The sequence below is a fragment of the Melanerpes formicivorus genome, unplaced genomic scaffold (assembly GCF_026170545.1).
Source record: "Melanerpes formicivorus ecotype bairdi unplaced genomic scaffold, bMelFor1.0.p_v2 SCAF_43, whole genome shotgun sequence".
NCBI classification, from domain to species: Eukaryota; Metazoa; Chordata; class Aves; order Piciformes; family Picidae; genus Melanerpes; species Melanerpes formicivorus.
In genome coordinates, this window is record NW_027142395.1 from 3740201 (window position 1) to 3764299 (window position 24099).

At 40.4% G+C, this 24099-nt stretch overlaps 1 protein-coding gene across 5 annotated transcripts in view; it reads left to right on the forward strand.

Annotated features, from left to right (window-relative positions):
- PPM1B (protein phosphatase, Mg2+/Mn2+ dependent 1B) overlaps positions 1-24099 on the forward strand; it is a 75696-nt gene that overhangs the window by 8767 nt on the left and 42830 nt on the right. For 2 of the 5 annotated variants that reach the window (XM_068158860.1, XM_068158864.1), the window contains exons 2-4: positions 9617-9722; positions 11576-11919; positions 21991-22135. The gene's annotated coding sequence lies outside the window, so the exon portion shown is untranslated. Of the gene's footprint in view, positions 1-2320; positions 2454-9616; positions 9723-11575; positions 11920-21990; positions 22136-24099 lie in introns of all 5 variants that reach the window. The other 3 variants (XM_068158861.1, XM_068158863.1, XM_068158862.1) reach the window with 3 other exon arrangements.

Consider the following 24099-nt stretch of genomic DNA (forward strand, 5'->3'; position numbering starts at 1 on the left):
CACAGATGTGAAGCATCAGCTGTTGTGAAACTTGAATCCAGACCTAATAGAACTAGTCCACTGACTCCCCTAGGTAGTGATCAGTCCCACATGTTAGAAGGAAAAGAAGTTCCGTCTATCTCAATAGAACCCCAATGCACAATAAAGTTTGTTCAGACTCATGGATGTCTCACTTTGGGTGCTACCAGTAAGAACTGAAGAAATGCCTCTAAGGAAGTTACTAGAAATGTCTTAATTACAGGTGGAATTCATAGGCATGTGTAGTGAGTCTTGCCCAGTAATTGTGGGTTCACTACTTAGAGGTGTATTTAACTCCTTGAACGTGATGTTTATCTGTTTACTAGTTTGTCATTGTCTGTATCTCCATCACATTTCCAGGAGTCATAGTACAGCTAGGGATTTTTTTTTTTTAATTTTTCCTTTTCTGAGGTGATGTCTTTCCCCCTCTTTTCATAACCAATTGCTTAGGCTGGTGGTTGAATTTATTGGGATCATTCAGTGTCTAGGTTGTGACTGATTATGTTATTCTGAAGACCACTTTTTCCTAAACTAATAGAAGGTTGTGCATAGAACTTCAAATAGTAGGGGTTTTGTATACAAGCAAAATTAAATCAATCTTGTGAAAACAATAGAGCTGGGGGAATGTGATGTGTGAAGTTTGTTCTGTAAATCCTGAGTGCACTGCACTGCTGTTTGAACTGCTGTTTAAACAATAACAAAGTTCATATGCATTCAGTCATTTAAAAGATGTTTTAATAAACTGGAAGGTAGTTTAGTGTGACTTCTAATAGTCCTTAGTGGGATTGAGGAGAAGACAGGCATGCAACCTTTGCAAATGAGCGTTGGAAAGAGTTGCTAGGGTCAAATCGCTGTGCAGCCTCCTCTGCATACAGGCCTTGTAAGCTCATCTGTTTTCTATAAATGGTAAAAGCTATAGTTTAACATTGTCCAGTGTTTTAAAATTAAAATAATAATTAGGCTTGTGCTTGATGTGGAAGAAAACTGTTGTTAGGACTTTGCCATTGTGACACTGGTGTTTTGCAATTTCACTTACATTTCACCTTTGGTTTGCCTTACTTGGAACTGTATCTATGCTTCTGTATGTTTTATTACTGTATTTGAGTGTTAGAGTGATGGAGATTGAGCTGTTCATCTAGCTTCCAACATAAAAGCCAACAGAATGACTCCTCACTTGCTTGTGTTTGATGCATTCCAGCTAAGAAACTGTAATACTGAGATGGACTTCCTGAAAATATTTATTGAACACAAAATAGTAACTGTTGTTAATCATAACAGCTTACTAAGTGGTTTTGACTATCGTTGCGGTCTTATTTGAGTTAAAAAGAAGTACTGTTAAAATACCTGACTTCTGGAGGGAAGCTGATAGACTTACAGACTGTTGAAGCAATTACTCCTGTTGGTTTTTGTTGTTTGGTTTTGGTTGGTTGGGTATTTTTGTGTTTTGGTGGTGCTGTTTTTTAATGTGATGTGAGCTGGAGCTTGACTTATGGAAGGGAAGAAATAAAGTTCCAGTGTAGTTCAGAATGGTTGAAATAAGCTTGTGCACTGGTGACGCCAATGACAGGGAAAGGATTTAACATGTTCAGGAAAATGTCACTAGGAAAAGTACTCTGAATTGTGGTGGTTTTTTTTTTTTAATCTTTATGTGTTAGTTTACTTGAAAAATACAATAAATTCTTAATTATATTTAGTGATCATACTGATTTCTTAATCTATAGAAAGACAAAATAGTCGCCTGTCTAGGAAAAATATTACTTAAAATTACCTCTTTTCACTGTTGTGTTGTTTTGCTCAGGGTTGCCAAATTTGAATGTATGTGTACAAAATAAGGTGTGGTGATGGTGGTTGTTTGTTTCTATTATTAAGGGTGTCTTAAGGTTTGTCCCTACTTAAAACCTGGTGATGTCAGTTTCACAAAGAATACAAAGCTAATGTGGAAAACTTTCAAATGTGTCTCTTCATATTGCCCCTTCCTTCATGAATTCAGAGAATACTTGGATAGGCATAGCACACTTCATCAAGGTGTATTCTTCATTATTCTCTTATCAAAGGCTTCTATTTTCTGTTTATCTTTTCATGTGAAATATTTTTTAGTAGCAGATACTCAACATTTTCATATCAATTTCTGCTCTCTGCCCATAGTATACTGCAATTACTTACTTTTCAGAGTTATAATGACTTTTGATACAGGCATGGGTGAAAACCAACAAGTGTAAATTGACCACTGACATATATTGCTGGGTGAGATGGGAAGCAACTTATTAATATTGGTATTCATTCCCTCTATTTTTGTTGACAGATAATTTCTTTGAGCACATTTTCTCTTGTGTGGGATGTGACACATGTGACCTCTGATAGACTATATAACTTTGCTGTATAATGTAATAAACGTCTTCGCCTACTTACATCTTGTCCTGGAAGAGTTGCTTGAGGTAAATATAGCATCTATATAAAATCTATATTATAACACTCTTGTTGTATCCTTTCTTGAGGAAGGAAGTTAGGAGAGACTGGAAGGAGACATCATCTGTTGTGCTTTTTCATGAGCTGTGTAAAAGTTTGCTGATTTTAGTCATACCACACCTCCTCTTGCCCCCTGAGCTTTGTAAAAAGCTCTGCAGATAGAGGAAAACTTAGCACATGGCATGATCTATTCTTATTATGAGTTTAAGATGTCACAGAACTGGTAGACTCATATTACTGTTGCTGAGGAAGCAAAGATTTCTAGGAGGTCTTTCGGTGACTGAATGGATCTACTTAAACTAAATTGCCATGCTGAGAGAAGGAAAGAAAAACTAGAGTGAGCAAATGTGACCCAGAAAAACTTCTGTTAAGGAGGTGAAAAGCAATAAAACTTGTTTGCTTCAGCTGCCAAAGGGTAATGCCTTCAAAACTGTAGAGACAGAACAAAGGTAAATCTAGCACAGTTGAAGAAATAGCTAGCATGTAATTTAGTTCAAGCTGAGGTTTTAATTCTGAATTTCTTCTGTGTTGGCTTCCAGGCATTAAATCTTATGCTACCTCAGTGAGGATGCTGGGTACTAGATACATTTGCTTCCTTTATCAGCCAGGCATTGTTATTTCTTTGCAGCTGTTGAAAACCAATAACATCTTGGAGTTTGGCTCACTTAATGTACACAATATAGCTTTGCTTTTGTCCCTTCAAAATAGGGAGTTCATTCTGTATTATCTAAACAGTTTTCTACTACATGCTGCCTAGTTGGTGAGCATCTGGTATTCCTCTTTTTAGTTAAAGGTCCTTAGAATTGTTTGGGTTTTTTACCAATTTTCAGTGTTGTTACAGTATAAAAAAAGGCTTCTGTGTGCACTTAGGCATTTACATCTGGAACCCACTCATAATCCTGACTGTTTCATTAAGAAAGACGTTCTTGGACAATTACCTAAGTATCTTACTGGTGCTTTATTTCTGCACTTTCCTGTCTCTGACCCCATGTGCTCCTTTTCTTCCCATGATGACACTTGGCTATGTCACATCTCTAGGTGAGAGTGTGTTATGATGTGTGCATGTTGGGTATGTATTGCTGGGGTGAATTTTCTTTTAGTTTAGTTTCTTGTATCACCATGCTAGACTTGTGTCCCCATATCATGAGGATATGAGAGCAAAAACTGAAGGAAAAGTTGGGAGTACAAAGTACATGTGGCAGGAGGTAGGCCTACAGCAGCTATCAGTTTAGCTTTCACAGAATCAATAAGGTTGGAAGAGACCTGAAAGGTCAAGTCCAACCTGTCACCAAACACCTCATGAGTAACTAAACCATGGCTTCAAGTGCCATGTCCAATCTCCTCTTGAATACCTCCAGGGATCGTGACTCCACCACCTCCCTGGGCAGCACATTCCAATGGCCAGTTACTCTTTCTGGGAAGAACTTTCTCCTCACCTCGAGCCTAAACCTCCCCTGGTGCAGCTTGAGAATGTGTCCTCTTGTTCTGGTGCTGGTTGCCTGGGCGAAGAGACCAAATCCCACCTGGCTACAACCTTCCTTCAGGGAGTTGCAGAGAGCAATAAGGTCTCCCTTGAGCCTCCTCTTCTCCAGGATAGGCAGTCCCAGCTCCCTCAGCCTCTCCTCATAGGGCTTGTGCTCAAGGCCTCTCCCCAGGTTCATTGCCCTTCTCTGGACACTTTCAAGAGTCTCATTGTCCTTCTTAAATTGAGGGGCCCAGAACTGGACATGGTACTCAAGGTGTGGCCTAACCAGTGCTGAGTACAGGGGCACAATGACTTCCCTGCTCCTGGTGGCCACACTATTCTTGATGCAGGCCAGGATGCCATTGGCCTTCTTGCCCACCTGGGCACACTGCTGGCTCATGTTCAGCCAGCTGTAAATCAGCACCCCCAGGTCCCTTTCTGTTTGGCTGCTCTCCAGCAGCAGTAGCACTGCATGGGGTAGTTGTGGCCAAAGTGCAGCACTCAGCACTTGGACTTGTTAAATGACATCATGTTGGACTGTGCCCATCTGTCCAGCCTGTCAAGGTCCCTCTTCAGAGCCCCTCTACCCTCTAACAGATCAACTCCTGCCCCCAGCTTGGTTTCATGTCCAAATTTACTGATGACTGATTCAATCCCCTCCTCCAGTTCATCAGTGAAGATATTAAACAGGATGGGGCCCTGCACTGATCCCTGGAGGACACCACTAGTGCCTGGCTGCCAGCTGGATGTGGCACCATTCACCACCACTCTCTGGGCTCAGCCTCTAGCCAGTTCCTGACCCAGCTCAGAGTGCTGCTGTCCAAGTCAGGGGCTGACAGCTTGGCCAGGAGTTTGCTGTGGGGGATGGTGTCAAAGGCCTTGCTGAAGTCCAGGCAGACTACATCCACAGCTTGCCCCACATCCACCAGGCAGTCACCTGGGCACAGAAGGAGATCAGGTTGGTCAGGTAGGACGTGCCCCTCCTAAATCCATGCTGGCTGGGCCTGATCCCTTGGCCATCCTTCAGGCGTGCAGTGATTGCCCCAAGATGTCCTGTTCCATTATCTTGCCTGGCACTGAGGTCAGGCTGACAGGCCTGGAGTTTCCAGGTTCCTCTATCCGGCCCTTCTTGTGGATGGGTATCACATTGGCCAGTTTCCAGTCGTCTGGGACCTCTCCAGTGAGCCAGGACTGGGGGAAAGCGATGGAGAGAGGCTTGGGCAGCTCATCTGCCAGCTCTCTCAGCACCCTAGGATGGATCCCATCTTGTCCCATGGACTTGTGAGGATCCAAGTGGCTCAGCAAGTCCCGCACTAATTCCTCATGGATTTCAGGGGTACTACTACACTGCTCCCTGACCCCATCAACCAGTTCAGGAGACCAGTTATCCTGAAATCCTCCTGCCTTACTGTTGAAAATGGAGGCAAAGAAGGTATTTAGTATCTCAGCCTTTTTTTCATCTTTAGTTACAATGTTACCCTCCAGGTCCAATAAAGAGTTGAGGTTCTTCTTGCCCTCTATTTAGCATTAATATATTTATTAAAATACTTTTTATTATCATTCCTTAACTTCAAGACTCTGCCCTGAGATGTTTCAAAGCAGGTTTGTTTAAGTTGTAGTTATTAACATTGGTTCTTAGACCGAATGGTTCGGATACCTCATGGCTTACCTTGCTATTGGAAGTCATCCTATATTGTAGCAAAATGAAAAATGCTCATCTCCTCTTCTGGATTTTCCCCAAGTGCATAGCCTGCTACAGATGATGATACAACTCCCTTCACAGTAGTCATTCCAGTTTAATTAAATATCAACGCTGACTGACAAGAATATCTTTATTCTGTAGGCACATGAGAATGCAACAGAAACGAAAACTTTACATGGCAAGTTCCTGAATGAGTCAAGCCGTTTGTTTTGTGCTTTTTCTATCACATTTGCAAATTTCCTTAGGGGATAAGAGGTTTGATCTGCTTGTCTGCCATGATGTTGGCTTTGTTCATTGTTTAATGTGGAGCTATGAGTATCTTATCTACTCCCTTCCTCAAGCACAAGTTTATGGGGCTGAAGGATGTGAAATGTGTGTAATCACATCATGGGTAGAGACTGGAGTTTGCAATTTTTTGTTAGGTACTAAATGTTTTAATGTTCAGGAGTTCCTGAATTTGTTCAGGTTCAGAGGTCTCAGGAAAGTGGGTTTTGTTGTTTGTGAGAAATTCAAACTACCTGAATTTCACAAATTGTTTCTAATGTGCATAATAAAGCATGTTTAAGTTTTCTTGGCTTTTTGCTGTTCTTTTCCACACCTTTCTCTTCTATTTTTCAGATACTACTTTCTACAATAAATTCCAGGTGGAGTTATGAACACCAAGGTTTTTCCTTTTATAACATATGCTATTAGTGTCTTGTTGCCATATACCCTATACTATTTACAGTCTGACTGGGAGAATGACTAGACAGTGAAAGCTGGTTGAAAAGTCATCTCAAAGGGTGACTGATAGCTCATACTTTGCTTGGATGGCAGTTACAACAAGAACGTACCTTCTGCAGGTTTGTGGTAGATGCACAACTCAGTGGCTTAAGGCAGAGCGCCCATTCTGAAGTACTTGGAAGGGCTAGAGGAGTGGGCCTATTGGAATCATAAGTTAATCAAGGGCACATGCTAAGGCTGGCTTCCAGAATCTGTAACCACCCTGCAGTGCTACTAGCTTTACTGAGAATGACCTGGTTCTAGTGAATAGTAGGCTAAATAAGTCAGCATTTCACCGTGGTAGTGATGAAAACAGCTTTATTCCTCTTTAGTTGGCATTTGTTCCAGATGTTCCCAGGTTGTATCTCTAGTCCTGTGTCAACTTTTGCTCCTGTTCTGCCTGCCCCAACAGGAGCAATGTTGACAAATTTAGGGAGCTTGAGTATGTGATCTGTGAGGGGATGATGGACTTGTTTACCCCAGAGAAGAAATGCTTAGGAGGGATCCAGTAGCACCCATCTTGCATATACAAGGATGGATACCAAAAAGATAGAACCAGTCTCTTCACCAAGCTGCAGAGGGAAGAAACACTGGTCCCAAATTGAAATGGGTGAATTCATGTTGAAAAATATTTATTATAAGGGTGATAAGAGATTATAAGAGGTAACCTGTATGCCTGTGTGGAGGTGTTCAAGACGAAGTGTATTAAGTCCTAAGCAAGTGGGACTGAGTTCAGCGTTGACTGCGCTTCGAGAGGGAAATTGAACTAGGTGACCTCCTAGGCCCCTTCTACTCTGAATCATTCTATGAAGAATTGCTTGTGACAGAGACCTAAGTAGCCAAACCAATCCATATATTTTATTTGGAAACTTGGATCCTTGGTTCTTCGTCACTCTTGTTGACTTACTTTTGATATTAAGCATTATTTACTTGAAATCCACCTATTGTGTAAGCACTCAATAAGCAAAGTACTTTAACTGAATAAGCTCATTCTGTCTAACAAAGAAAAGAACAACATTCTTTCATAGTGTTGAAGGTTCAGAACTTTATAGTAACTCATTATTCTGAGCCTTGTTATAAAACTCTGTGAATAGTTTGTTGAAGTAACTGATGGGGCAAGAAGGATACTGAAAAAGAAAACTAAATCTCAATTTCTCTAAGGTTGGTTGCTTTCCCTTTTTGCCCAAGCTTATGAAAAGCTGTCACTCTAGATGCTACATGTAGACATCTCCAAAATGGAGAAGGCTTTAATTAGATTCGTGCTGCAGAAATTATCTAGATATGATGAGTCTAACTATGGTAGGCTTTTTCTTGTAACCAAGATAATTTTGGTGAGTAGTCACTTGTGTCCTGCTTTTGTTGTTGAAGAATTCTGTAGTGGCTAGTAGCAGGCTTCTTTGTCATGGTTTCCATGCTGTGGAGTAAGTCTGAATCTCAAATTTTAGTCTTTCTTTTCTTTTGAGTCCAGGATCTGGATATATTCTTGTAAATGACTGCATTGATATGTGTTGTGGTTTAACTCCAGCCAGCATCTAAGCACCACATGTGTGCTTGCTCATTCATCCCTAGGTGGGATGGTGAAAACAAACAGAAAAGTGAGGAAGTTAAATTGATAAGAACATAAGTTGATATGAACACTGTTTAATAGGTAAAGCAAAAGCTACGAGCATAAACTAAGCAAAACAAGGAATTAATATACCACTTCCCATTGACAGGCAGGTGTTCAGCCATCTCCAGGAAAGCTGGGATCTATCACATGTAATGGTTACCTGGGAAGACAAACACCATCACTCTTAATGTTCCCCCTTTCCTCCTTCTTCCCCCAGCTTTGTATTCCTGAGCATGATATCATGGGGTCTGGAATATGTCATTGGTCAGTTGGGGTCAGCTGCCCCAGCTGCATTCCCTCTCAACATCTTGTGCATCCCTAGCCTTCTTGATGGTGGGATGGTGTGAGAAGCAGAAAAAAGGCCTTGACTCTGCAAGCACTGCTCCACAGTAATGAAAACACCCCTGTATTATCAACACTGTTTCCAGCACAAATCCAAAACATAGCCCCATGCTAGCTTCTATAAGGAAAATAACTCTATTCCAGCCAAAACCAGCACAGCATGCCAGACTTCTCTATTGTCATAGTTTCATAGTTTCATAGTTTCATTCAGGGTTGGAAGGGACCACAAGGATCATCTAGTTCCAACCCCCCTGCCATGGGCAGGGACACCCCACACTAGATCAGGCTGGACAGAGCCTCATCCAGCCTGCTCTTAAACACCCCCAGGGACGGGGCCTCGACCACCTCCCTGGACAACCCATTCCAGGGTTTCACCACTCTCATGGTGAAGAACCTCCTCCTCACCTCCAGCCTGAATCTCCCCACCTCCAGCTTCATTCCATTCCCCCTAGTCCTATCACTACCTGATATCCTGAGAAGTCCTTCCCCAGCCTTCCTGTAGGCCCCCTTCAGATACTGGAAGGCGACAATTAGGTCACCTCAGAGCCTTCTCTTCTGCAGACTGTACAGCCCCAACTCCTTCAGTCTGTCCTCATAGGAGAGGTGCTCCAGCCCTCTGATCATCCTCGTGGCCCTTCTCTGGACACGTTCCAGCACCTCCACATCCCTCTTGTAATAGGGGCTCCAGAACTGGACACAGTACTCCAGGTGGGGTCTCACCAGGGCTGAGTAGAGGGGGAGGATCACCTCCCTTGACCTGCTAGCCACACTTCTCCTGATGCAGCCCAGGATCTGATTGGCTTTGCGGGCTGCAAGTGCACACTGAGAGCTCATGTTGAGCTTGTCCTCACACTTAAATGTGTATGCATATACATAAATGTATGCAGGTGTTCTTTCTGTCATGTGGTTGTACATACTCCTGATTTAGAAACGGATTTTGCTTGCATGAAGTCTGTGAAGGTAGTACATATTGACAGTGGGAGTTCTTTGGCAAGTAGTGGCCATTGATAATGTATCTTAGATCACTTTGTACTTCAGTCTCTAACAAGTGAAAGGCTTTCACATGAACTCCTGCTGCATTACCTTAGACAAGTAGGATCTGCTTGACTAACTTGGCCACTTTCAGTGGTTCATATATTTTTAGTTCTGATCTATATGTTGCTATTGAGCAGTTCTTGAGCTGTAAATTTCCTTGAATATTGTGTTGAACTAGGAGTGAAATTGGTCAATTCATCAATCTTACTACTTTCAGGCTCACAGGCCCTTCTTTATTCATCCCTAATATACAAGGAAGAGTCTTTGAAGTGAATCTCTATCAGAAAGACAGAGATCTGGAAGAAATTTGTACTACATTCAAGGTAAGACTTTCAAAATTGTCCATGACTGGATGACAAAAAGCATGAGCACTGAGGCTTGCTAAATGGTAATATTTCAGGGTTCTTGGCTTCTGGCATATTATTCCTGCAGGAAATGATGAATATTAAATATTAAATACTTCTGTGGAAATAATGATCAGAGGCATATAAGCTAGCTATGCCTGTGTTCCTTAACTAAATAGTGAAGTAGATTGCTAGCCATAATTAATATTTACTATGCAAAGCTGTGTTTTGGGTAGCATGGCTGTTCCTGCTTCTAAAAGTGATACATAAAGTTGCATGATGCAAAATGGAATGTCTTTCTAAATTGTCAGTCTTAGTAACTCTTTTTGGTCCTATAGTGAGTTTGTTGCAGTTTTATCTCTAAATGCAATATTAGAGCTCTTAATCGGAATTTCCAGTCAATTTCAGAATACCAGGAAATATTTGGGAGTCAGTGGGCAGGTTTGCTGTGTTTTGGAAAGAATGGTAGACACATTCCTTTCAATGAAGCTGTTACTTCAAGCACATAAGCAGTTGCCATCTATCTGCAAGTTTGAGCACTAATCAAGTGGTAGGAACCATTAACATTCAGCAGAGTGATACCATTGCCTTCAGCTTCCATGCACAACTTAACAAAATGTTTAATACTTGTTTTGTCGTTCCCACACCAGTCCCAGGGAAGAGTGAAAGATGCAACAAGGACTAGGGAGGTAGAGCCTGTAGCAGACAAAGCAGAATTCCCTCCAGTAGGACTAGTCTTGCAGAGAATGTTGACTGCCTTGTTGACTGGACTAACATAATTTTCATGGCATTCAAAGAGAAACTTAAAAGTGAATGAGTGGGACATGTACCTATTGTAGATCTATTAGTTTGTATAAAAAGGGAAATGCAAGTCCATGGTATTCAGCCACAGAAAGATGGAGACAGTCACCTGGAGACATAGGAGATGTTTTGGGGACTAGAAAGCACAAGTAGCACTTAACATAGGCAGCTGGTAGGCTAGGGCTAGCTCTTCAATTTTGGGGGGATGGAAACATACTGAAATTGATACTTCTGAATTCAGCATCTATGTGAAGGCTTAAATCAGCAGTCTTCTATTTGTGTACCTGTTTCTAGTTTGTTGTAACTCTGTGGTTCTGTTTTTTATGTAGTAGGTTTTACTGAATTATCTATGTAATCCTCAAGCTGAATGTCTGCGCTTCTTTCTGAACTGCTAAATCCATCAGATTCTTTCAATTGTTGTTCTACAAAAGCCTGAAATTGAGAGTGTGCCTTTATATATGTGTGTGTATATTTATATTTATTTATTTTAACTTTTTTTGTAGTTAATGAGTGTCTAGTTTAATCCAGACAGTTTGTTAAACCTAGTACAGAATGTACGCAGGCAGTAAAGTGGTAAAACCGAGTGCAAACTTTGACAGATAGAAATAGTTTTAAAATAGTTTGACATGTTGCCTCTCTAAATGGGTTGACAGAGTAGAGTTACATGTCTTTGTGCTAAGGTGTGCCCATCACCATTCAGTCCAGCAAGAACATGTCTTGCAGCCAACAGTGTGCAGCAGCAGTAACCTTTGCCAGAACTGGAGATGGTGTCTTGATCTGTGTTACCCAGATTTGCCTGCAGCTAATATCTGACCTGATGAATAGCATAAAGTGGATGTTGAATTACTAACATACTTGCTTCCTTGGAACCTTTTTGCTGTCAGGTCTGCGTAGACTGTTCTAACTGTGTTGACTGCCTGTAATGCCCTTAAGCACCCTCTGTAATACAGTTTGCTTAAAATCTGGTGTGGTGGTCTTGCATGTTAGTTTTAACTTTCGTATTGATAAAATTGCCCTTTGAATTTTTGCAGGTATAGTTCAACATGTGATACTTGCATAGTGGCAAAACTAAACCAGATTTTACTCAATAAATAAATTGGAAACTTCAGCATTGAAATATACATTGCAAATCAAGAGAGGCTAAACTGTATTGATTTAAAAATCAGTTGAAGTGATTTATTGTGAAACTGAAGTTGCAGTAGTAATTTGACACAACTGAGTATTCAATCTCGCAAGTTGCCAAATGGCTGCTTCTTGCCAAGTACTCTTCTGTTTAGATGAGAAGTGAAACAGTTCAGATAGCCTCAATGCAGACACCTGAAAAAGATTCCATGTGTCCAGGCAACGGTACTGGAGACAGCTGCCAGAAAAAAAGGTAATCAAAGTTTGCTTCACTCTGCAGTTCCTAGAGAGTAATTAAAAAAAGTTATACACTTAAGACTTTTTAAATGTCTCTCTACCCTAATGGAAAAGTAGAACATGCTATAAGAGTGCAGAGGGGAGTACTGTGTTTTCTGAAGTAGTCTGACAAGCCATCTGTGATCTGAAAACAAAGTTTTTATAGCAAACTTCAAATAGTATGTATCATATGATTACAGGTATATTGATCCTGGTAAAGTGTAGGAGTATATAATTATATATCATGTAGGATCAGCTGCTTCTCTTTAAGCATTTAACTGCCTTAAAAAGCCTTTGAGATATGCCTTCTTTGAAATGAACTGAATCAGTTCAGCCAAGCTGATGTAGGAAGGAAATGAATGTATGCTAGCAGTAGGGGAGTGAGTTGCTAAATAAATAGACCTTCTTAAAAATTTTAAGATGTCTACACTTCCAAGTGCTGAGTCTCTACATACTGATGCAGTACTGTTACTGAAGTAACTTCTGCTAGTAGGTAGAAAAAAATCTTAACATGGAAGAGGCTAAGTTCAACAAAATGTTTAAAACTGAGGTATAAAAATAACTATATATTTTAAAAATTCATATTTGAAGGCTTCAATTCCTGTATTTAAATCAGTTCTTTTAAAAGATTGTGTGTAGGCTGTTAGTTGACATAACAGATGCTTGAATTACCTCTCTTCCTGTTCTTTTCAGTAAATATTAAAATGCCTATAGCATAGCAAGTGTTAATATTTGGCAGCTGGTGTTCTTATATCACTGATTTGAATGAGCTGGTGATGGTGATAGAATAGACCAGACCAGGTTGGAAGAGACTTTCAAGATCATCGTGTCCAACCTATCATCTAACACCACCTAATCAACTAAACCATGCACCCAAGCACCCTATCAAGTCTCCTTCTGAACACCTCCAGTGGTGGTGACTCCACCACCTCCTCGGGCAGCCCATTCCAATGGGCAATCACTCTCTCTGTGTAAAACTTCCTCCTAACCTCCAGCCTAAACCTCCCTGGCACAGTCTGAGACTGTGTCCTCTTGTTCTGGTGCTGGTTGCCTGGGAGAAGAGACCAACCTCTGCCTGTCTACAACCTATGATATAGAATGACTTTTTTCTTTTGAAATTTAACTACTTTTTTCTGTAAACCTAGTAAATGACAAAATAGCTTTAAAAATCCAACAAATAGATCCAAGGGGCTAAGTAGTGTGGCAGAAAATTTGTCTCCTGTAACTGTCTGTACAGTAATATTAGTAGTTCAAGGTGTTTTGGTTTATGTGTGATTTTGTTTTGTTTCTAATCTGCTGTGATGGCTCAGTTTTAGTTTATTTCTATCAGAAAACTTACCTTTAGAGTATGAGAGAAGAATAAGAACCTTTTTGTTGCGAGGGCACATCCTTGTGTAAAGAAACAAAAAACCTCCCTGCTATCCCTTATAAATTTGATGCAGCTTGATTTCTGTCATTGTCACATGCATCAGTGTTAGAGAATTCTTGGTATATATTCTGTACCTGATGTGAACTGAAAGACTGAATTAATATTTTTGCTGAATTTTTACCACATGTGGAGTTCAAATTCATTCTAGATTTTGAATATACTCATGGTCCCACTAAGGGTTGTGTGTATTACATATGTAAGATAGGGAAAATGCAGTTATTTGGTATGTGTGTACTATAATGTCTTAGACAAAATGGCATGCAGCTGTGCCTTCATGAATTCTTTATGGCATATTTGCTCTAAATACAGGATCTGTATATGTTATAGAATCCAGATTTAAGGTGTTGGGTTTGTTTTGGTTTCTTTTTTCCCACTGTCTAGAGTAGCAGAAATAGAAGATATGCTATTGAGGATAAAACCTTCAGTGGTAGTAGCAAGACTTGATGCAAAACCTGACTTCTGTTCTAAATGTGTTGCTTGACACTGGATGCTAGGTTGGGATTCTCTACTCAGATAAAAAATCGCTTTTGGAAACTCAAGCTCTTTGCAGGACAGTCTTCAGAGAGCAGTTAGTTGAGATAGCCTTTTGAGGAGAGTCTATTCTTTCTCTTTGTGTCATAAAAAAATACTGGCAGTGATGTTAATTTTTTGAAACTAGCAAACTTTCTCACTGTATCCTACAGCTAGAGCATCTTAAAATTTTGGAGCTTAGTCCCCTGTATCTTAGCAAGGGAAGTAGGCAATGATGTTAGGTTTCTTACATCTTTATCCTACAGTGCACTTAGTTACTCCTGTAACAACAGGAGTTTCCTTATTATCCAAATGCACATACTTGCTACAGAATTAGCCAGTCTGAAATCTGTTGCTTTCTGTGATTTTTCTGATAACTTCTTTACGAATTCTTTCTGGTCTTACACTTCAGACGTTTTCCTGAAAGGCTTAGCTAGAAAGGGCTAAGCCTTTTTTACTGCATAATCATCGGAGAAAGCTTTTATTTGCAAGTTTGCTTCTTAATTTCAGTAATACCATAGTTTTCCAGAACCTTGTTCTTCTCCTGGGGAAAGTAATGACAAACTCTGAACACTCTTTAATACAGCCATAGTAGGTAGAAAAGGTGTGAGACAGTTTACTTCTGTGTGAAGGGAGGTGTGATTTAGAGATGTGCCCTTTTGGCCCAAAGGACTTCTGAATAGATGTGTGTGCCCTGTAGTGTTATCAGATGATAGGTGGAGTGGGTTTTTTTCTCAGAACATTTAACCAGTGCTCAGGCTGTGACTTCTACTTGTTTTAAGCAGATGGATAGTTAAGTAATCTACCTGCAGTGCCTTTTTCGTTAAACATTGATTTGAAGGCAAGATGTTCACAAGGGCAACAAATGGACAGATGGTTTCAAATGGACACATTAGCTATCACTATTCTAGCTAGTAGGATGATAATAAATTTAAATTTACCTCACTGGGAAATGCCACAGGAATGTGCTCAAAAAGTAAGGCACTTCAATAATAGTAGCCAGATGGGGGTTGGTCTCTTCTCCCAGGCAACCACCAACAGAACGTAGAGGACGGAGTCTCAAGCTGCGCCAGGGGAAGTTTAGGCTAGATGTTAGAAAGAAGTTCTTCACAAGAAGAGTGATTTGCCATTGGAATGTGCTGCCCAGGGAGGTGGTGGAGTCATCATCACTGGAAGTGTCTAAGAAGAGACTGGGTGAGGCGCTTGGTGCAATGGTTTAGTTGATTAGATGGTGTTGGGTGATAGGGTAGACTTGGTGATCTTGAAGGTCTTTTCCAACCTGGTTAACTCTAATTCTAGTAAACATGACTTCATGTTGCGTATGCATATCTCTCTAGTGTATCTGAGTAGGGGTCTTTAATCATCATCAGGAAGCTGGATGTTTGCAGACTCTGTCCTTTAGGTTAAGAAACACAAACCTATGCAGAATATGAGCATGTCTTCCTTAATCTGCAACTCTTGGATTGCTGTGGAAGGCAAAACGCATATCTAGAACTTAGACTACTGTTATAATGCAAGATATGATAAAAGCTACTTAGAGACTTCAGCAAGCTCTTCTCTGGAAAGTCCTAGCAGTCCCAGTAAACATGTTTCTTCAGAGTAGAAGTCCTCTGCTTACAGTCCTTCTTCGTGGCTTTAAGGGAGTTGTGGGTTTTTTTTGTGATAGAAGGCTTAACATGCAAATGCAATACATTTTAACTCTTGAAAATACTCTCTTCTCCTTAGTTCAGCTAAAGATCAGAGAACTGAATAAGAAAGCTTTTTACTTCAGTTATTAGATGGCCTTTTGCTTCAGGGTTCCTCAAACTGGGTATTTGAAAAGCTGTCCAGTACAACTGATCAAGAGATGATTCTGTATTTCTGTGTTTGAGTTATGCTGTTAGAGGATAACAGAAAAGGAATTCATAGTTTCATAGTTTCATTCAGGGTTGGAAGGGACCACAAGGATCATCTAGTTCCAACCCCCCTGCCATGGGCAGGGACACCCCACACTAGATCAGGCTGGACAGAGCCTCATCCAGCCTGCTCTTAAACACCCCCAGGGACGGGGCCTCGACCACCTCCCTGGACAACCCATTCCAGGGTTTCACCACTCTCATGGGGAAGAACTTCCTCCTCACCTCCAGCCTGAATCTCCCCACCTCCAGCTTCATTCCATTCCCCCTAGTCCTATCACTACCTGATATCCTGAGAAGTCCTTCCCCAGCCTTCCTGTAGGCCCCCTTCAGATACTGGAAGGCGACAATTAGGTCTCCTCGGAGCCTTCTCTTCTGCAGACTGTACAGCCCCAACTCCTTCAGTCTGTCCTCATAGGAGAGGTGCTCCAGCCCTCTGATCATCCTCGTGGCCCTTCTCTGGACACGTTCCAGCACCTCCACATCCCTCTTGTAATAGGGGCTCCAGAACTGGACACAGTACTCCAGGTGGGGTCTCACCAGGGCTGAGTAGAGGGGGAGGATCACCTCCCTCGACCTGCTAGCCACACTTCTCCTGATGCAGCCCAGGATCTGATTGGCTTTGCGGGCTGCAAGTGCACACTGAGAGCTCATGTTGAGCTTTTTGTCCACCAGCACCCCCAAGTCTCTCTCTTCAGGGCTACTTTCCAGCCAGTCACTGCCCGGCCTGGATTTGTGCCTGGGATTGCCTTGACCCAGATGCAGGACCCTGCACTTGCTCTTATTGAACTTCATGAGGTTGGCCTGTGCACACCTCTCCAGCCTGTCAAGGTCCCTCTGGATGGCCTCCCTTCCCTCCAGCGTGTCTGCTGCACCACACAGCTTGGTGTCATCAGCAAACTTGCTGAGGGTGCACTCAATGCCACTGTCCATGTCCCCCACGAAGATGTTCAATAAGACAGGTCCCAGGACTGATCCCTGAGGGACTCCACTTGTCACTGGCCTCCACTGGGACATGGAGCCATTGACAGCCACTCTTTGGGTGCGGCCATCAAGCCAGTTCCTTATCCATCTAGTGGTCCACCCATCAAACCCATGTGTCACCAGTTTGGAGACCAGGATGTGGTGCGGGACAGTGTTGAAGGCTTTGCTCAGGTCCAGGTAAATGACATCAGTTGCTCGCCCCTCATCTGTTAATTTTGTCACCTGCTCATAGAAGGCCACCAGGTTGGTCAGGCAGGATTTGCCCTTGGCAAAGCCATGCTGACTGTTCCCAATCACCTCTTCACTATTCTTTTGAGCGAGTAGTGACTCCAGGAGGATCTGTTCCATGATCTTTCCAGGCACAGAGGTGAGACTGACTGGCCTGTAGTTCCCTGGTTCCTCCTTCTTGCCCTTTTTGAAGATGGGGGCAATGTTTCCCCTTTTCCAGTCTGTGGGGACTTCACCAGACTGCCAGGACTTTTGAAATATAATAGAGAGGGGTTTAGCAACCTCATCTGCCAGTTCTCTCAGTACCCGTGGGTGTAACCCGTCGGGTCCCATGGACTTGAACACTTTCAGGTTCTTCAGATGATCACGAACCTGATCTGCACTTGCAATGGGCAGTTCTTCCTCCCCGTCCCTGGCTTTGACTTCCATAACATCAGGAGTGTGGCTAGAGGCCCTTGCAGTGAAGACTGAGGTAAAGAAGTTAAGTACCTCAGCCTTTTCCTCATCACTTGTGACCATGTCACCATTTTCCTTTCTGAGGGGGCCCACACCTTCCCTAGTCTTCTTCTTCCCATTAATATACCTGTAAAAGTTCTTAGTATTCCCTTTAATCTCCCTGGCTAGATTCAACTCAAACTCTGCTTTGGCTTTCCTAACCAGGACTCTTGCTGCTCGGGCAGCTTCCTTGTGTTCCCCCTGTTCTACCTGTTGCTTGCAACCAATCCAAATATAGATTGCATATGTGCATTCTGAATTCTAAGGCTGGCTTTTGGTATTACTTCATCTTTGCTTGTATAATTCAGCAGTTTTGGGTTACTCCCTGGCTAGATGAGCAATCTGTGCTTCAGGCATTCGCTTGTACCAGCATAACTATTTATGTCTGTTGCTCAGCCACATAGTATGGAAACAGGAATGAACTGCTGAGAGAAAGTAAATATTCCTTAAGCTACCATTGCCGCCAGGACGTCCATATATCCATAATATGAATTTGCTGATGTGAAGATCACCTAAAAGACAGTCACATTTAGGAATTAGACTGCCTTACAAATAAATATGTATGGAAGAGATCTGCATGAAAAAAGTTCAGAGTAGCTTTTGTAAAACATACAAAAAAGGCAGCTTCCTGATGCTGTAGCTTATGTCCACCAGTTACGAGATGATGTTTAAAAATATGGACCTAATTAGAATGCTAAACTCATCACATTATCAAGACTTTAGCTTAATGTAGAATACTAGTCTCACAGTATCTTCCTATTGTTCAGCCTTGAATAGCTCAAATGACTAACAGATAAAAGCTTGGATTTAAAACTTCAAGCTTCAAACTGACTGAGCTAAATTTTCACCCAAACCCCAACTAAGTTTATTTGAAGGCGTATTTAGCTTTTTAAGAACCACTGGATGTTACTTCTAAAATGCAGTTGAAAGAGACTCTTGCACTTTCTACAAAACCATATTATTAGATGAACTACTTAAAAAAGGATGAAGCACTGAAATTACTTCATAGAGCTTTTTAGTTTCAAGATCTTAATTATTAATATTTTAGCGCAGCCTCCATGTTTGAAGGGGGTGGGGAAGCCAATAAAACCCCTACCCCCACAAAACCAGATTTCAGGTCTTTGCCCTGTCTTGTATGATTCTCTCTCTCTACAAAGGATGAACAGCTCTCACCTCAAGAAGAATTTTCTCTTAAGGGTGAAAGTTGTACATTATTTCTGTGTTGCTACTTGAGACAAACTCCTGGTTTAGTTTGGGCTTTGTGATATATGCAGGTTAAAGAACTACTGTATGAACTTGCAGTATAACTAGTGCACTCCTTTGGTACGTGCTGTTACATTCCTGGAAAAATCAAGTAACCTAATGAATGCCTCTTTTAGGAGAGGGATGTTATGTTAGATTTACCATATGTTGGGTACATGCAGTTGGGAGACTGCAGTATACTAGCTAAGCTATGATAAAGCTGCACTATTTATCATTTGTTTCTCCCTGCTTTTACTTCTCAAAGGCATTTTAAAATTTATGTGAACTCATTTACAATTCTGGAGGTTGATATTGACAGTGGTGGTGGTGTGATGTCAGGGTCAGTTGTGACAGATTATAGCTTGCTCTGCTCATGTTCAGGGAGTAGGTTGGTTGGTTCATGTACTTGTTTTAAAGCAGCAGCAATTTAGCTAATTTTAAAGGGTCAGAGCTGTTTGTGGATTAGAATAAAACCAGTATTTTTCTGTTGCTTCTCTGGCCAGAGTCTGGAAGCTTGTGAAGGACTGGATCTTGTAGTGGGTTTTCTTTGTTTTAAACATTAGGATTCAGCTTGAGGATCATTAGGGCTTTTCTGTGAGGATAAAGTGTATGTTCAATCATCACGAAGACTAGTGTTTGATGCCTATTCTTCTGTACAATAACATGGTAACGTTCTTCAAATTTCTTAGACAGCATAACTTTTTTTCATGTGCTTATGTTTGAATATTTGGGTTAGTTCTTGTGTAGTGATTTACTTGGGATGGCTTTGACTGCATAGGCTTTACCTTCTGAAGAAAATACTAGAAAAATGATGCAATTAAAATTATTTATTAGCCAAGGAATATTTCAGTTTTCAGTTAAAAACTCTTTCACTGTAGGGTACTGATCCCTTAGCATCAAAAATTACAGAAGTTACTGAATTTAGCAACATTTACACACTCCAAACATCTAAGAAGCCCAAATGAAATGCTTAATTAATCCTGTAATTTTGTTAAGCCTTTAATAGGAAGCATTCAGCTTTGTTCTTGTGATGTAAATCATTATGAGCATTCTGGATAAGACCATTTAATTTGTGTATGTGAGCATTTCTTGCACACAAATTATTGGGGGATGGATACGGTAGGTTGTAGTTCCAAATCTGTGTCATGAATCCTTTGAGGTTTTTCATATAGAAAAACTGTGCAGCTAATTTGGACAAGTAGAGTCACTGCTGTGCAGAAACAGTAGTAATGTCCTGTCTGTGTAGTGTTCACTGGTGGAGTATAGATCGTTAGATGCTTTTGTGTTTTGGGACACTGAATACTGTATTTCTTGCTTCTGAGAAGTAGTGTCAATAGAATTTGTACAAATGGGTGCATATTCTGGGGTAGGATGCTCTTAGCCTAAAATACTTATCTTCGAATCTGTCCTACTGTAAGCAACCTATTTCTGGGCTAAAAGTCACACTAGTCTAATGGATTTTTTCACATTCTCTGTAGAGTAGAATTTGGGAGGAGTCAAGCCTCTTGCTTCTGAGAAGCAAAATGCTTGAGTCAGACACTTCTAAAGGCTGCTGGAGTAGCATCAGAATAGCTGAAGCTCTTCAGCACTTCATCTTGCAAGGACTCTGTACCCTCCTAGTTAAGGGTATCTTCTGTGGGTGGAAGACAATGCTTAAGTGGAATTGTGTTCTGGTCATGAATTCTATGTTCATGTCACACAATCCTACTCTCTGATGTGTTTAAGAGGGAGTTAGGCTGCTTTGTGCAACTTTGTTTATCTGTGCTGAACATGTTCTGGTTTTCCTGAAGTTCTTGGATATAGAAGCAACTTTTTTTTACTGAAACTCTTTTGGGGGGACTTTTGCCCTGTAGTCCAATACAATGATTTTAGGACACTGGCCATCTAGTTCTTTCAAAATACTTTTTCAGAATTCATGAATGATTTAGTGGATGTTGTTAAGGTGTAGTTGAACAGTACTCTGAGGGGATCTGAATTGGAAACAGCTGCTGATTCTGCATTTCTGGCATTGGCACTTGTCTAATCTTGTGTTCCTTAAGCTGGTTCAGAGAGCTCAAGTGGCAGAAAATTATTAACTTTTTCTAGCTTAATTTGATGCCTTGAACTATCTTTCCTGTTGTGGTGCCTAGGAGGAGAGAATGATGAAGATACAGACCTTGTGGTTGTGTAACATTACAGGCATAAAACTTACTGAATCCCTACAATTCTTCTTCAGACAATAGCAAAGTATTGCTTCTCTCAAGCAATTTCTTGCTCATGGCATGTTTTTGTAGTTGAAAAGTACTATTTTAGTATTTGAAAGAGGCAAACCATAAAGAATTTTTGTCATAGCTTCATTCTTCAATCAGTGAGTTTAAAGTCAAGGTCTTCAGTCCCGTTTGTCACTTATTCAGTTCATTGGAGTACTGTAATCAGTTTAAACTTAAAAGTATTAGACTAAAGGCTTGTATTTTTCTCATGCCCTGGGCAAAGCTGGTTGTTACCCAGAATTTTTCCTGTGGTAGTTCCTTCTACCGGTGTACTATTAAGGTAACTTATGCAAGATGCAGTGATTTATGAGATTAAATATGTAGTCCCTGTTCCATAAAGGAGTTTGTACATTTGCATCCAATTCAAAAAAATGGGAAAATGCTTTTGTAGATACATGTATCTGCATTATTAGTTACATGATGCTTTTACATTTTAAAGTGAACATTAACTTTGCAGGAACTACTTTTAAAGAAACAATGTTTCTTATATGGTAGGAGCTGAAATACTCTTACAACTGAATCTTGCTGCGGTTGTTTTAAATTCTTGTTCATTTTTACATCTCGGCATGCAGAATAAAGAACTTAAACCCACCAAGTGCAGTATATATTATTTTTAAGTCATGTCAAGCACTGAAGGACTGAACTCTCATTCAAGCAGTAAACTTTAGCAAGTAGCACTGCTATGCTAGCAGATATCCAAAAGCTATTCCTTCTGTTTTACTGAATTTAGGGACTTGAATACGAAGTGATGGGTTAGATGATTTTTTTTGTTTGTTTGTTTTTATTTGAGTGCTTATCTGTGCTGGTGAAGGAAATGCAAAAATATTTTAAAATCTGGTTCTTTGTTAGCATGAATCTCTAATGCGGTGTTTATAGTGTGTATTGAAATCTCTTTTGAGAGCCAGGCATAGCTTTAGTTCAAGCACTTGAACAAAGTTGTGTTCATGAAAAAATTAATGTATAAATCTGTTGTAAACCATCTGGAGTAGCTAACTACTTTCTTTGTTTCTTTTTAGGACATACCAAAATAAAGCAGATGTTGTGTCCTGTACTTTTATCTCACGGTTTTGCAAGTCATTCTGTTATGTGCTTCTTGGCAGCAGGAATGTAAACGAATTCTTTCAGCACTGAACTAGAAACTTGACGGGATTGCAATTACAGGTAAGACAGATTCTGCCACTTAGAGATTTATTGGAAGATACAGTTGGTTTACCTAGGACTGTTTTAATTTGCAATTTAATTGATCAGGAATCTGAAAAATTTCAGAATGGACTGGATAAATTTGTATGGGTTTTAGTTCTTTAACTGTATTTGAATTTTGCTTAATCTTATTTTTAATATAGAGGAAATGGAACTTGAAATATAGCTTCTCTCTACTCCAATACAAAACAGTATTGATAAATGGAAATTTATTAATATAGGTCGTTTTTCAGCATGTAAATATGTGCCAATTCAGATTTTGAGGAAGGCATTTTCTCACACAGAGGACTATAGTGCTAATCAGTAAAATTCATGAAGTGATTTTTCCGCTGTGCTGAGATGAGTTTACTGCCTGTATGTGGCTTTTTTCGTCACAAAATCTGTATTTCCTTAAACATATTAATAGCAGCAGTGTTACTCTTATTTATTTTTTGTTGTTGTTAGATCAGGGAAAATCTCTTAAATTTGTGTAAGTCCCACTTAGCTACAACTCTTCAAGGTCTATGTTTTCCAGGTTAGTAAGAATGTTTTACCTGCTGATTTTCTATACAAAAGGTTAGAGAAAAACAGCAGTCAAGCCAGTGGTGGAGATAACTCTTGTACCATTTCTGAACTTGTCTGTGGGAAACTAAAAGTTAATGTTCTTTGACTTTTTTTCTTTAAACAGAGATAATTTCAATGCTATGAAACTGTAGCATTAAAAATATCCCAAACACACCACAAAAAATACCTGTTATAGAGATTACCTGTTTTCATTTCTGTATTGCTTAATATTTCTGTTTTTAAACAGGGAGTGTGTCTTTTGAAGAGTTATTCTTGAAATAGCTTTATTGCATATGCTGAATTTGCAGAATTATGGTGAAGGCCTTTCAGTCTTGATTTCACATTTTGGCCTCTTTAACAGGAAGTCAGTTGCCTTAGGCTGTAGTTGTCAATAGTATCAGGGCAAGAATGTGGACTGTTAGTATCAAGTAGTCACATATGTCTTACTCTGAAGTTGGATGATACATAGGTCACTGACAGGCTTCCACCAGGGAGTGGTGTTGATTTGTTCAGTTGCTACAATGAAGGAAGGGATCAAATGTTTTTTTTTGTGGCATTTGCAATATTTTTTTGTTACTGTCTTTGCTTGAATATTTTCACTTAATTTGCAATGATAAACGAGGTGTAAGTTGTGGACAAATTTGTCGGAATGGACCTCTGGCACTCATTTAACCCAATCCTTCCTTGTGTCCTGCTTCCTCAGATGTTTGTGTGAATCAACAAATGACCTCTTGATTATGTAAATAAATGGTTTAGTGTTTTAGTGTGCTGCTGCAAAACACTTACTCTGGTCTTCAGACCTGTTTAGAAGCAATTTATTGATGGTAGAAATTGGTGATTCATTGCTGCTGTATTCTCACTGTTCCCGTTTGAAGGGGGAACTTTAGCCTGGTCCCTGCAAAGACTGAAAAAAAATTTCCATTGGATGTAAAAGAAAAAAAAAATAATAGCAATAAGGTCTGTATAATTAATTGGCTTGTTAATGGGAATATAGAGCAAAGGCACAAACGGTTCTCTCTTGTTTCTTCTGTTGCTTCTGCTTGCAACTTCTCTCTCTCTTCCTGTGGCCTTGCCGGGGTATCTTTGTTTTGACTGTTGTGGGAGTTAACGGGAAGGAGGAGGTGAACGGGTCCCCTGAATCCGTCCAGGGGGTCTGAGGAGTTTCTGTGGTGTTTATAAATTGTAAACATATATATAGAGAGAGTACATATATTGCATATTTTGTATTATTCATTGCATTTCATATTTCTAGATTGTAGTTTGCTTCATTTGCTTCTATCCCAAACTGAGCTAGTCTGGTAATTTTATTTTTAGGGGTAATTCTTTCAAATTAGTTGGGGGACAATTTCAACCCACCACATGCTTAATTGGTGCTTCTCCAA